General features: G+C 44.0%; 1 protein-coding gene and 1 long non-coding RNA gene across 11 annotated transcripts in view; one reads left to right on the top strand and one right to left on the bottom strand.

The window, feature by feature from the left end:
* Window positions 1-9,320: 9,320 nt before the first annotated feature.
* LOC118283371 lies at window positions 9,321-12,832 on the bottom strand. Its single transcript, XR_004784526.2, has 6 exons — window positions 12,736-12,832; window positions 12,332-12,404; window positions 10,813-10,887; window positions 10,525-10,600; window positions 9,662-9,764; window positions 9,321-9,450 (listed from the first exon to the last, which is right to left on the bottom strand). It is a non-coding gene; the product is annotated as an uncharacterized LOC118283371 (long non-coding RNA).
* Window positions 12,833-12,853: 21 nt separating this feature from the next.
* The window catches only part of akt3a (v-akt murine thymoma viral oncogene homolog 3a), a 62,883-nt gene continuing 61,931 nt past the window's right edge, over window positions 12,854-13,805 (top strand). For 9 of the 10 annotated variants that reach the window (XR_004784519.2, XR_004784521.2, XR_004784518.2 and 6 more), the window contains exon 1: window positions 12,854-12,980. The gene's annotated coding sequence lies outside the window, so the exon portion shown is untranslated. Of the gene's footprint in view, window positions 12,996-13,805 lie in introns of all 10 variants that reach the window. The other variant, XM_047334728.1, reaches the window with a different exon arrangement.

A 13,805-nucleotide genomic window follows, 5' to 3' on the forward strand; every position in this document is an offset into this window, starting at 1 on the left:
CTCCATTCTATACGTATCTGTTTGTGTCCCTCTCAGCACATTACAGCGAAGCATTGTGTGTGTGTGTGTGTGTGTGTGTGTGTGTGTGTGTGTGTGTGGGGGCTGTTCACACCCGTGCGTGTGAAGCTAGCAGAGAGCTGTGCAGCTTTGGCTGTGGCTGTTTGATGGACATCTGGAAGCTAAATTGGTTAATGGCGCCTCCAAGCCAAGAGCCAGCCGGCCATCCCCTTTGCTGAGCTGGAAGTGTGTGTGTATGGGGGGGGGGGGGACGACTCTACATCTGGCCAGCCTTCCTGCCACAGACAAACACCCCTGCTGGACATGCAGGGGCTTTTCCCTTTCCAAATTCAGTTTTTTTTAATGCAATATCTTTCAAGTATAGTCCAAACAAAATCAGAATTGTTGTGTTCGCACAACCAAAATGATGTGATTGAAACCAAACCATGGCATCACATTTGGCTCTGATCACCACACCGCAAGCCGCTGTTGCATTTGGCTGAGTGAAACTCGTTTCAAAGCAGCTTGATATTTATACTACTTGTTTTGAGGAACTTTCATAGTGGCTCACCAGACCACATCATTGTAGCTACATGCAAACATTGGCATACTAATATACTGACCATGACAAAACGTTATAACTGCTTACAACAAATATCACGTTGGTATCTATTAGTGTTCTTCTTTTGGCATGTTAGCAGCTCACCCAAATTCTATGACGAGAGACATTTCACTGAAAAAGCGAAAACTCTGACCTCCCGGTGGTGCCGGAGGAGAAGTCAAGGGGTCGCCAAAGTCGGTGGGCATCACCCTCTGGGGATCATAAATGTTTGTACCCATTTCCAAGGAAATCCATTTAATTGACGTGTAGATATTTCAGTCTGGACCAAAATGATGAGATCCACACCCTGGCATTGTCATCCCTTAAGCCACAACTCCAGTGTGGCTAAAAATAGCACTCATAACCTTCCTCTCCATTAAAGCTCTATAGTTGGAGCTGCTCAGGTGTTTACTGAACCATCTCTTAGTTACTGTATGATGCTATAGGCGGAACTCCCCTCATGCACTGAGTATCTCTCTCTCTCTCCTCCTATGTATTTACATTACATGTCACTAACTATGTTTTCTCTAGTGCAGGTATCTCTGACTCCAGAGCCGCAGGATCCAAATTCGACACTATTATTATTATTACTATGCCATTGCAAGTGTTAGTATTATTATCATCATCATAAGTATTTGTCTGATAGAGCCTTAAGCAACACTTATACAGTTGGTCTGCTGCCACTTGACCTCTACAGCTCATTCCAGAATGCAGTAGTTTTCAACCTACCAAAAATTCTCCCACACCACACCGCTCCTCCGCACCCTGCACTGGCTTCTGGTGGTGGCTCGAATCCGATTCAAGGCACTGGTACTCGCTTACCGTGCTGCGAATGGCTCAGGCCCTTCCTACATCTAGAACATGGTCAAACCTTACACCCCAGCCCGTCCACTCCGCTCTGCTCCTGCCAAGCAGCTCGCCATGCCCTCACTACGCGGGGGCGACGGCAACCGCTCATCTGAAGCCCGTCTGTTTTCTGTCCTGGTTCCTCAATGGTGGAACGAGCTCCCCATTGGCAGTCTCATCTGTTCAGACTGCACCTTACTCCCGGAATTTATTCATTAAAAAAATGACTAATACTCCTTTGTATGGTAAAACTATTTGGCATTTCAAGGCATCCAGATGTCCCATACCGCATGCTTAAGTCGCCGGATAGGACAGGGAAAAAAAATAAAATAAATAACAAAAATTCTAAATGAGCACTTGAAACTGTTTTTGCCTCTTTGACAAATGTTCATGTACTCGCTACATTCTTGCACTTTTGGGTAATATCTTCATGATTGAATGTATGTATTGTAAGTCCCTTTGGACAAAAGCATCTGCTAAATGAATGTAATGTAATGTAATGTAATTCACCCATTCATACGTACATGTAGCGCTTTTCTGTCACACATACATTCACACATTGATGGCACAGACATCAGGGACAGTTGGGGTTCATCATCTTGCCCAACGGCACTTCGGCATGAGACCTGGAGGAGCTTGGGATCGAACCAGCCCCCCAATCAAGATCATATTAAGATACTGAGTTTTTAAGTTTAAGTTTTAAGGAGGACAAACCAACTCAGAATGTAATAACCAATAAACGTATCTGAAGCACAATGCTTAGAAAAACATCTGCAACAGCACATAGTCTGAGTGGAAAGTAAAAGCAGATGGAGACTGATAATAGCAGCAGCTCAAGAGACGAGCCAGTCAGGAAAGGCATCAAGAGGGTGAGGCTAGGGCAAAAACAAAAACAGATGTATGACAAATATTGCAAAGTAGCAAGAACGGGTTGAAACATCTATAACTGCCATCATTTATTATAACAATGTTACTCACGAGTGTGTAACTTATTGTGAAAATATGATGTAACAGGTTTAATCACTTCCTATAGCATCCTGGTGGTTTGAGTGAGTATTTCACTTCGACATGGGTACTTTAAGTATTTTGCAGTTAACATAAATCATAGCTAGGAGTTCCTTGATATATCTGGAGACAAGCTGTCGCTGTTTTGTTATATGTTTTTTTTATTATTCGTGTTTTTGAAAATACACAAACTACTGGAAATCACATTTCCAAAAGCCAGATATGGAAATGGTCAGGTCTGTTGTTAGATCTGCAGGAAACATACATAAACACAGAACCGTAGAGAAAGAAGAGTGAGAAACACGAACATGGACGGAGCTTTAAATAAACACAGCCACAGCATTCGCATAACAGCTCCAACAGAGTCCGGGCCAAGAGTCCGGGCCAAGAGTGCACAAGCAGCGGTGTGATCTCCTCAAAATCTTTATTGTAAGATCTCAGGCATCACGTCGAAGTGAAACGCACCCCTGTAGTCTCTGTTCAGTCTGCCTGTCTGTCTCTTCAGTCCAGATGTCAGAGGAACTAGCCAACAGCTGCGGCAGGAAATGAGCCCTCAGGCAGTGAAAAAGGCTAATACACATCCACACAGAAGAGAGAGACCAAAACAACACATGTGCGTGCACACACTCGCACGCGCACGCACACACACACACACACACAGAGGTGAACTCTGAAGAAAGCCAGTGGACAATGAAAACTGCACGGGATGAAGCAAAAAGTTCATACCTTCTTGTGACCACCAAGTCTCTTTGTGGATGTTTTGTGTTCATGCGACTCAGCAAGTTCCTGCATGTCGGCGACAGTATTTATGTGCCGTTTTTATTCTGGATTAATCAGATTTGCTTGACGTGTGTGTGTATGGGCGATGGTGTGCCAGCCGGCCTGCCACAGCACCAGCCCCCGAGCCAGCGGGAACATTTGCCTTGTGGCTCCAATTCCCAGGAATGCCTAACCTGCGCCAGCTGTTGAGAACATGCTACCTGTGCCAACAATGCGCCTTCTCTGCCCACCACATCAGCTGCCGCTCTGTCTCCATCTGGGTGTGAGATTGAATTTGTGTATTTGTTTGTCTGTAGCTTACTGTATCTGCCTCCTACCACATCTGTATTTGTGCTTGCATCTGTGTGCATGATTGCACAGCCTCTCTTGTGTATAGTGTGCATGGTGCCAGTGTGTATATGAATGTATGGATGTTCCTGATGTTGTGTGTGTGCGTGTGTGTGTGTGTGTGTGTGTGTGTGTGTGTGTGTGTGTGTGTGTTTCTTTGTGTGCCAGCTCTGGTGCATGTGTGTGCCTCCATCTGTGTGTGCTGGGCCTCCCATTCCTGCATCTGGAGCAGCATTGAAGAGGCTTTCCAACAAGGCCAATTGCAGCCAGCCTGCCAAACAGCCCAGATGTTAGTTCTGTAAGCCTCAGGCTAAATGGAGGGAGCCACACTCACGTTATTCAGGACTAGCAAATTGCTAGACTTGCTTTTGCACCATGAAAGAATAAAAGAGGAGTAAGAGAAAGAAATAAAGGTGACAGATGAGAGGTCCCCCTAATGTACCTATATTCAACTCATTTAAAGTTGACGAAAAATCATTGGTTCTTTGTCGCAGGTAATTATACATATATGAACACAATTATGGACAATATATACAAATTTTTGTGAATACGTTCTTCTAAATATTACAAACTGTAGCTTTAAGGTCGGAGCATGTTACATGAAATGGATAAAAACACTTATCTCCCACCAATACTTGAGAATGCTTAAGAGCATGACATCACAAAACCCATGATGTTTACTTATGATTCGCTTACTGTGAGGTCACCCTCTGTTCTGTCCATGAGCTCTAAAGCCACAAACAACTGACAGCCTTTATCCCTCCAAAATGTTATTCTGGGAAACGGGAGAGCAGTTTTAGAAATGAAAACACAACATGTTCATTCACCATCAGACAGTCGGACACAATTAGCTTGATCATCTGGACGGGTGTAGCTGTGAGGTTAGGAATTTAGATTTGGCTGAATGTGTGTGTGTGTGTGTGTGTGTGTGTGTGTGTGTGCGCGCGCCTGCGCTATGGTAACCACAGAGGTGGCATCTGCCATGGTGCTTTAGCTCTGTTTGTGAGATCCATGTGCGTGGACTTCCACAGGGCTTAGAGAACATCCATTCCCCCATATGGTGATCTGTCAATGGGACGCGACACAGGGCAGCCCTCCCCTGTGTGGGACCTCCAGCCAGCCATCAGCCTGACTGAGTAAACAACAACTGGACATGGGGCGATGATGTACTTGTTAGGATGTTTTTGGAGAGTATAGATATTATCTCCTAAACCTGTGACGATAAACCACAGATGACATCAGTGTAATCCAGTTCTCATGTGAATTACCTTGGTCATATGTCAGTATTCACGCTTCAGCGATATCCCAAAAGTAGTGTATCTTTTGTCAACAAACTAAATTCTCATGGACCCTATCAAGACAAATCTGACTTCTAAATCATTTCACAGGGGTTAAATGTTTGTGACTGACAGGCATCAGATGTTACTGGTATGACTGAGCTGGATTAAAACAAGGATAAAACATATATAAGTTCATTTTTTTTTTGAGTTTAAAAACATGCCACCGTGTAGCTGAGAAATAGCTGTGGCTTCTCCACCTTAGTCTGCAATGACAACTTTGTATCAAACACAGCATACGACACATTCAGGATATGCAAATTGCTGGGGAAAAAACATGACACTGTTCCCGTGACAGATATCTTCCTCACATCTGTTTCTCTCTTCCTGCACACAGATGTTACACAGCAGTTTGTTCCGAGAAGGAAAAGACGATTCCTCCAGTGCCTCCCCAAGGTGTGAGTAGCCTGGGGAAAATCCCATTTACACATGTAGTGTTAATGTGTCTGAGCAAGTGTGTGTGTGTGTGTGTGTGTTTGTGTGTGTGTGTCTGAGTGTGCCTGTGTGTGTGTGTGTGTGTGTGTGTGTGTGTGTGGACAGAACGAGGGACAAAGAGAGAAAGAAATGTGTCTTCCAAAGGATGTATGGGAGGCGCAAACCAGAAATAGGAAGTGGCAGGACTAGAAACTCTGGGCCCTTTGGGGCCATCAGAAGCTTTAGAAGTGTGTGAATGTGTGTGTGTGTGTGTGTGTGTGTGTTGATCTCACCCAGTTGTTGGAAAGCCAAACACAATCTGTGCACCCCAGATGTTGACAGATGTGTTGTGTACAATCTTGCCTCCTCTAAAACTCTCTCTCTCACACACACACACACACACACACACACACACACACATATGCTTCCTGTACCCTCTCTTGAGACAATCTTTCAAATATTTAACAAATTTCACAACATTACATTAAACAAACCCCAGCCCCAGTGGTGGGCTGCTGTTCTCTCGAGGGACTGATGTCCACTGTTTCAGTTGTTTTATAAATACACACACACACACACACACACACACACGCGCACACACCTCTAGGTGTGTGAACTTCACATGCTGGAATCTCACAGAGAGATGGAGATAGAGAGACACAAACCGCTGGAGCCCACAGTAGAACTACAGTAGAACTAATGCAGATCTCCCTAGTGGCTTAGAGAGGTTTCTGCACACGTGCCGCTGTGCATATTCAGGTGGGTGCAGGAATGATGGAGGTGGTTTTGAGTGGTGAGATATTTAAGTTGCATCTGTCACCGGTTTACATCATAATAATGTATTTGAGTTTCAGCTGTTTTTTTCCCCATCCCATCTTAACTTGTCCTGTCCTGTAATTATATATCCTATTCATGTAACTTATCCTATCAAAACCTGGCCTATTCTATTTCAGTTCCTACTCTGTCCCACATTGTCCAGATTGTTTTTTGTGACCTGTCCTACCTAATTCCGTCCCGCCCAGCCCAATCTTATCCCGTCCTATGGGGACAGGACAAACCTATCTAGCCTATGTTTTCCTGTCCTGCTCTGTCCTATCCAACTCTATATTATCTGTCCCTGTTCTGTCTTGTCCCATTTTATGCTACTGTACTGTCATTCCCTTTCTAATTTGCCCTTTATTATTCTGGTCTATCTTGTCCTGTCCAGTCCTGTTTTAGCCTGTCCTATCCTTCCCTATTTGTCCTATCCCATCCTATTCTGTCCTGCCTGTCCCATCCCTTCCTAACCTAACTCTGTCTTGTCCACTCCTCTCCATCATATCCTATGAGATTCTATCATTTCACGTAGCCTTTCCTCTCCCATGCTATTTAAGTCCTGTCTTTAACAAATCCTGTCTTGTCCTGTCTCATCCATCCAATGTGCATTCACTGCATGTCCTATAGTACACTGTACTGTACATCCATGGCTTCTCTGTTCCAATTGAGATTGTGTACTTTTATACAACAGTGATCACATGCCTTCGAACAGATCAACACAATGCAATGGAAAGGAATGATCATATTGGTTTTGATTAAATGAATATACACCATACAGATCTTTTGTATTATTAATGGACAATTATATGTGAAAATATGGCATTAGTTACAGTCTATCCCTGCAAACCTGTTTTTAATATCTGTGTGCACGATAGCATGTTCTACTTTTCCCACTGTCATGCCTACTGAACACGAGTGAGACAAACCCTCATATACAAGTTTATATAAGTCTTTTGCTTGTAGCAAATTGTTAATTCAGAAAATAGGTTTTTGGGACCTTCGCGCATCTATGTCGGTCTCAAGTTTATGTCTGTGCAGCCTGGGAAGGCATCTTCTCTCTACTCCGCTTTGTCAAGTGCATGTGTTCCGCCACACGTCAAGGTCACACAGCGGCAGCCCTCCTCTGGAACAAAAACAGATCAAAGGTGTCTCCTCCCTTTCTCTCCCTCGCTCTCTCTGCCATAGACCCACTGCTTCATTGACTCCACCACTGAGTGGAATCAGCACTGATGGCACCCAGTGGAAAGCCACCATGCAGCTGGAAGAGCAGCGAGAGAGACAGAGAATCCATGTGTATATTCATTTGAGCTGCTCCCAAGACCTTGTCAGGTTTTATGGAGCAGGACCCAAATGCAGGTAAGGGCAAGAGGTGTGATTAATAAGTTAAGTTACCAAAAAGAAACAAACAAGAAAACGTAAAGTGACCAAATGAGATACAAGGAGGACAGGAAGAGACTGCAAAATAAAACAAGAAATACCAAACTCCAGATGAACAAAACACAAGAGATCACAATGAAAGAACTTCACATGAACAGATACACACACAAGGAAGGGTTATCAAAGACATCATAAACAATAAAGTCCACAAAGTCAAAAGAGTTCAAAAGAGTCTTTTCAAAGTCCACAAGGGTTCTTAGTTCTGGCGGGCCGTGACAGACCTCATGCATGTAACATCTGTCTACGAACACTAGGAACCAAAAAAAACTGATATTCACACATTTCTGGTAGCTGACAATGACACAGCGGCTAATACAACAGAACATAAGAAAGTGCCTTTTACATGTGCATTTTCCACTCGTCCATGAACAAACTTCACCCTGAAACATGCAGTCTCGCAGGTCACAGACAGTCACTGCCGAAGGGTTATGACGTAAGTGTCAGATCAAACCCAATCAGTATATAAATCTAGAGACTCTGCTTTGTGGCTCATCCTTCTATTTATCACCATAGAGCAAAATAACTCCTACATTACTGCCACTAAGCAGCGGTCAATCACATAATTACTTTTACCCTCAGTTATAACTAATCCTGCCCTCACAAGTATTAGAAATACTACTTTCCAGTGTAGACACTGAACTCAAATAACCTCTCTGGCCATCATTGCAAGTGAGAGTTGTAGAAAAATAATTTGGAGAGACATGTTTCTACGTTTACTGAACTTTTATCATGAGCATGTAATCAGAATTTGTTAAAAGGCCATATTTGCATTTACTCATTGACTATTTTGTTGCATATATTTCCTGATATATTTCCTCTTTATATCAGAGTCTGGAGAAATCGAATGCAGTGGTTTCACAATATGGAAGTGAGTAGTTATGGTAAAACATTGTATGATTTGAAATGTAATTCAGTTCATAGAAATAAATGTGTGTTTTATGAGTGTGTTAGGGAAGTCGTGGAACAGGGTATTTTTGCAGGGAGTACAACGTGTCTGCACGTGAGCAGAAGGTAACCTCCCACCCCCCACACGCACACACACACACACACACACACACACACACACACAAACACACACACTGCATAATGTGACAATGTGAACATATGCACAGATATGAGCAGATAAACGGGCTAGCAGGCAAACACATGTAGACACATATGCACAGACCCACAAAAACACAAACATAAACTCTAACTTAAAAGAAAAAAACTAACCTTGTCGTCTTATCGGCGCACAGTTTGCAAGTTGAACACATTCAGTTTGCTTAGGTGCACTGATACATTTTTTAAACTAAGCCATCGTCATCACATACTGGGGAAGGACAAAATAACAGGAACATCTTACAGTACAATATCCCTGCCACAAATGATCCCTTTGAGTAGAGTGGCGGTAATGTTCAATTTGTTGACAATGTGTGTGAATCAAAGTTATAGATTATATTCTACAGTCTTTCTTTATTAGAATGAACCTGAATTCTGGAAGTTACTTTAAATATATATACATTTTATCACCTGAATTTCACACCTGAATGCAAAGTAGGTGACCCAGAAGAGAACAGAGCACAGTAGAGCCGTGCTGGACCATACTGGCTCCCAAGCTGTCCTGCTGTACAGCACACCTTCAACAGTGTGGCTGCAGCTGCTCTTGTCGGGTCTCGTGTGTGCATTGGTGTATGTGCGTGTGTGCAAGTTCTTGTGTGTACGTATCCCCTGCACAGGATCTGTCTGACCGCAGCTGTCCCTACCTCAATGCGGGTCTCCGGGGCGAGGCTGACCTCTCTCTCCTGAAGCCACTTCAAAGCGACCTGGGATGGGCTGAAGGGGTATGGGGTGTTGGGCCAGCCAGCACGGCTGCTGCTTCCCTGGGCTTTGGGAGCAGGGGAGCTGGGGCTGGAGTTAAGGTGAGGGGGTGGAAGGGAACAGTGGAGGGGAGGATCAGGGTCGGGAAGAGAGTCCCAAACATGGATGGATGTACGTGGGGTATGGGGGTATGTGTGTGACAGACGTCCTGTGCTCTGGAGACACTTTAGAGTTTCTTGTGTGTGTGTGTGTGTATGTGTGTGTGTGTGTGTGTGTGGTCGTCAGCAGTGCACCGTCTCACCCACAGGGAGTCAGGGGTCCAGCTTGGTGAGAACGGATGGCACTGTTAGCTCAGGGGCCACTGTTGCATGGCGGTCCCAAAGGAAAAGACAGGCCACACACACCTGTACAAAAAGAAGGACAAAAAAAGAATGTGACTGGAGCACTTTACAAAATCATGCAATCTGGTTTAACAGCCTTGACACATATGCGTTTCTGAGGTTTAGAATATTCTAAAAGTCAGTACTGCAATAGGGAACAGGACAGGACATCCAGTTATCAAGCAGTAGTGTGGTATTGTTGAAGGAAAGTGGTCCTGGAGAACATAGGGATCTTATTTTGTATGCTGACTTTGATCCCCTTGAAGAGAGGTTATTAGAGTGATACGACAATAAACTATACTACAACACTTTTCATACCTTGTCCATAGACAGGTCTTCACCTCAAGGTAAGCTACACTTATTTTTTGCTGTAAACCTTACATTCGGAATTTTTCCTGCCGTGACTGTGACAGTAAATGAAGGAGTTGACTCTAAGTTGTGTGTGTGTGTGTGCGTGTGTGTGTGTGTGTGTCAGAGGGACACGTCTGGCCACAGCAATGGCAACAGAAGGTCTCCCCTGTGATGACTTTTTCTTTTCAAGCTGTCTCCTTACCCCCACCTCCAATGTATCCTCTGCACACACACACACACACACACACACACACACACACACACACACAAACACACCCCTGCCTAGCTGCTGGTTTCTGTTCACACCCCCCCCCCCCCCCCCCCCCCCCCCCCGCCCCTCCTGCCCCTGTGAGCAAAAGGCCAGCTGATGGCAGTATGTGTTGAGAGAGGCCACAACAGTTCACACATATATTATCTGTCACGCTAGGTCCACCTGTGTCTGCACTCTTGGCCCAGCCATGGCCCCAAACCTATACCCTGTGCCACTGCTGCACAGCTCCACACGCCATCTGGGTAGACAGACAGGGAGGAGGAAAGAAGAGGGAAGCGATAACGGAAGGCATTGTTGATTCTGTAAATGTACATCATTGTATCACTGTCAACATTTTTAATGTATAGCATATTAATCATACCGTAAATGTGGAAAGGTGGAGCGAGATTTACTGGTACGTTAGAAGAGGACAATGCCCTCTTAAGTATTAAGGCTTTTGAATTAACAAACCTTCTCGAGGGTGCCCACCATGTCAGCATCATTCTTAGCATTGCAGCACTTTGAGAGGTCAGCTGACCCCACTGCCTGTAAACAACCAGAAATTCAAAAAATTCGGAGCCATAAATGTTGACTGAACAATTTGGTTCACATGTTCAGCTGTTGAGTAGAGATTTCTGTCATGTGCTATGCAGATGTCTGATCCTTCTGGCTGTAAACAGCATTTAAAATACTGCAACGTAATAATGCATATTGGCATTGCTGATCTTTGTGACTTACTATACTAAATATCACAATGACAGTGTTTTTTATGCATCATAGTGAATTCCTGTGGCTCTGGTTTATCATACGCAATGCTTATTAAACAACTTCTTCATGGCTTCTCAGCCAAAAACTGTAAACCTTATTGTCAGAGTGCCACAACACATGGATAGATTACTTCACTGAATTCACTTTAAAGGTGACATATTATGCTCATATTCAGGTTCATTCTTTTAATTTGGGTTACCACTTGAAAAGGTTTACATGCTATAATGTACAGAAAAAGCCCCAGTGTTCTCATACCGCCCATTCCTGCAGCTCCTCTTTTCACCCTCTGTCTAAAACGCCTAGATTTCTTTTAGACCCCCCTCAGCATAACGTCATTATGTTTTATCTAAAACCTTAGTCTGTAAAATAAGTCGACCTTTCTATGTGAAGTGCTTTGAGATATCCTATGTGGATTCAATATTTGATTTGGCGCAATACAAATAAAATTGAATAAAATAAAATTAAAGTAACTTGTAATTAGTAGTAGCATGGAAAGTAAATAAAATTAAAATTTGAGCACAGGACTAATAAGTACACCACAAATAAATACACTAAGTTACTTACTATACTATTACACTAGGTGCAATAGAACAGAGCCATCATTAAAATTATTAATAACACCAGTCTGGGGGATTTTCAATAACACTATGAAACTAGGATCATCACTTCATCATCCCACACCTGTTAACTTTGTTCAACCTTAACTAAGAATTTATTTTCAGCATTTTCCATTGTGGAAGGCCTTTTAATTTTACATCAAAGATGGATTATTCAACAAGCCTTAAATCACAGATCCAGGGGGCATAGGTTCTTTTCCTGTTGGTGAGTCAATCAAATGACAACAAAGAGATGTAATTCCACAAAAGAGACTAATGGTGCATATTTCAATTGAATTTCAATTGAATTTCATTTGTATAGCGCCAAATCACAACATACATTGTCCCAAGGCACTCTACATAGTAAGGTCAATAAGACACCAAGACATCTAAAAGGGGTTGCTAAACCTGTACAAAGAGACAAAAGACTACCACAAAGAGACACAAAACGAGTATGATAACATGGTAACACATACAATACCCCACAATCTTGGTTCGCTAGAGTTACTCAAATCATGCTAAGATAACATATTCATTTCAGTAACTTCAGTTTTTACAAGATTATGGTGTTATGCTCTGTCTAATAGGAGACATCTTAGAAACACATATTATTGTTTGTACTGTACCGTTTTGTTGTCTTTCATGTTGTGCACAGTCAAGTTCCCCACATGGGACACCCAATGACTGAACTGCACTGCACTACAGAAAACATGCAAAAGGAAAAGAACGAAACAAAAACGACATTACTACAGAGATTCAGAGTACATAAGAATGACAAAAGGACCACAAAAGGAACACGGCAACAAAAGAAAAAGGATGCATGAGTACATGGAGACAAAGCAACATGTGCAAAGACACACAAGACTTTCACAAAGAGATTATAAACTAACTAACTAACTAACTAACTAACTAACTAACTAAGTAACTGACTAACTAACTAACTAAGTAACTGGCTGACTAACTAACTAAGTAACTGACTGACTGACTGACTGACTAACTAACTAACTAACTAACTAACTAACTGACTCACGGGACGTGCTCTTAAGAGTGTCATAGTCCGTCCATTAATACACGGGAAACCCCAGTGACTTGTACTTGTGTCATCAGTGTCCTCCACCCGCCGGCCTCAGGCCTCCTCCCGACACCCGACTCTCGCGAGGTTTGGCGTGTTCGCCGGCACCGACACACGGGATGTGGGAATCGGATGAAGTGGAGGAGAATCAGACGCCGAGCCGGGATCATTTCAAACCGACGACGGGACGACAAGGCGAGACGGTAGGATCTGCGTGTGTAAGTGTGTGTGAAAGTGTGTGTGTGCGCACATGCTTGAAAAAAAAAAAAGGGGGGGGGGGGTTGCCGTTTCCCTGGATGACGTCACGGGCTCTCCAGAAGCAGCCGTTGGCCGCGGGAGCGGCGGCCGTCGTCGCTTCTCGGAAAATCCGTGTCGACATTCGTCTAACGCCTTAAAACCGTTTATTTCCGGCCCCGGCTCGTGACGTCGGCGACCGGCTGGCCGACCGGCGCGAGGTCCGGCGCGAGGTCTGCGTGACGGTTCCGCGGGCTGGTTGGCGCACAGGCAGGTGCACGGGGGTCACCACCGCACCTGCCGGCCGCAGTTACTGCGACCGTCAACGCGACCCCCACCCCTGGCCTCAGCTCGCCAGATGACATGCGGGTTCTTGTCGAGATAATGTCAGTGACGTGGCGGTGGTGCCGCGTCTCTACGGGTCACCTGTGGATAATGCTGCGTCTCGAGAAGGGTAATGGTGAAAAAAAAGGAAAAAAAAGATTATCCATGTTTAGCATCCTGCATGCAACGTGCAACGTGCAACATGCAACGTGCAACGTGCAACATGCAACATGCAACAACGTGCAACGTGCACATGCTCCAACCAGCAAGCCCCGGGTTACAGTGATGCAGTGTAATTAAGTGTGTCATTATCAAGTAAAAAGTGCTTTTTGGGACTGGGCTAATATTTTCCATTCAACTGCATATTTATTGTATCAAGTAGGATTAGGATATTAGAAATGCATGTTGGTCAAGAAGCTCCAGGAAGTTTTACAAAAATAATTTGCCATCAGTCGAGCAAACGGCAAAAC

Source organism: Scophthalmus maximus, chromosome 10 (genome assembly GCF_022379125.1).
Source record: "Scophthalmus maximus strain ysfricsl-2021 chromosome 10, ASM2237912v1, whole genome shotgun sequence".
Taxonomy (NCBI): Eukaryota; Metazoa; Chordata; class Actinopteri; order Pleuronectiformes; family Scophthalmidae; genus Scophthalmus; species Scophthalmus maximus.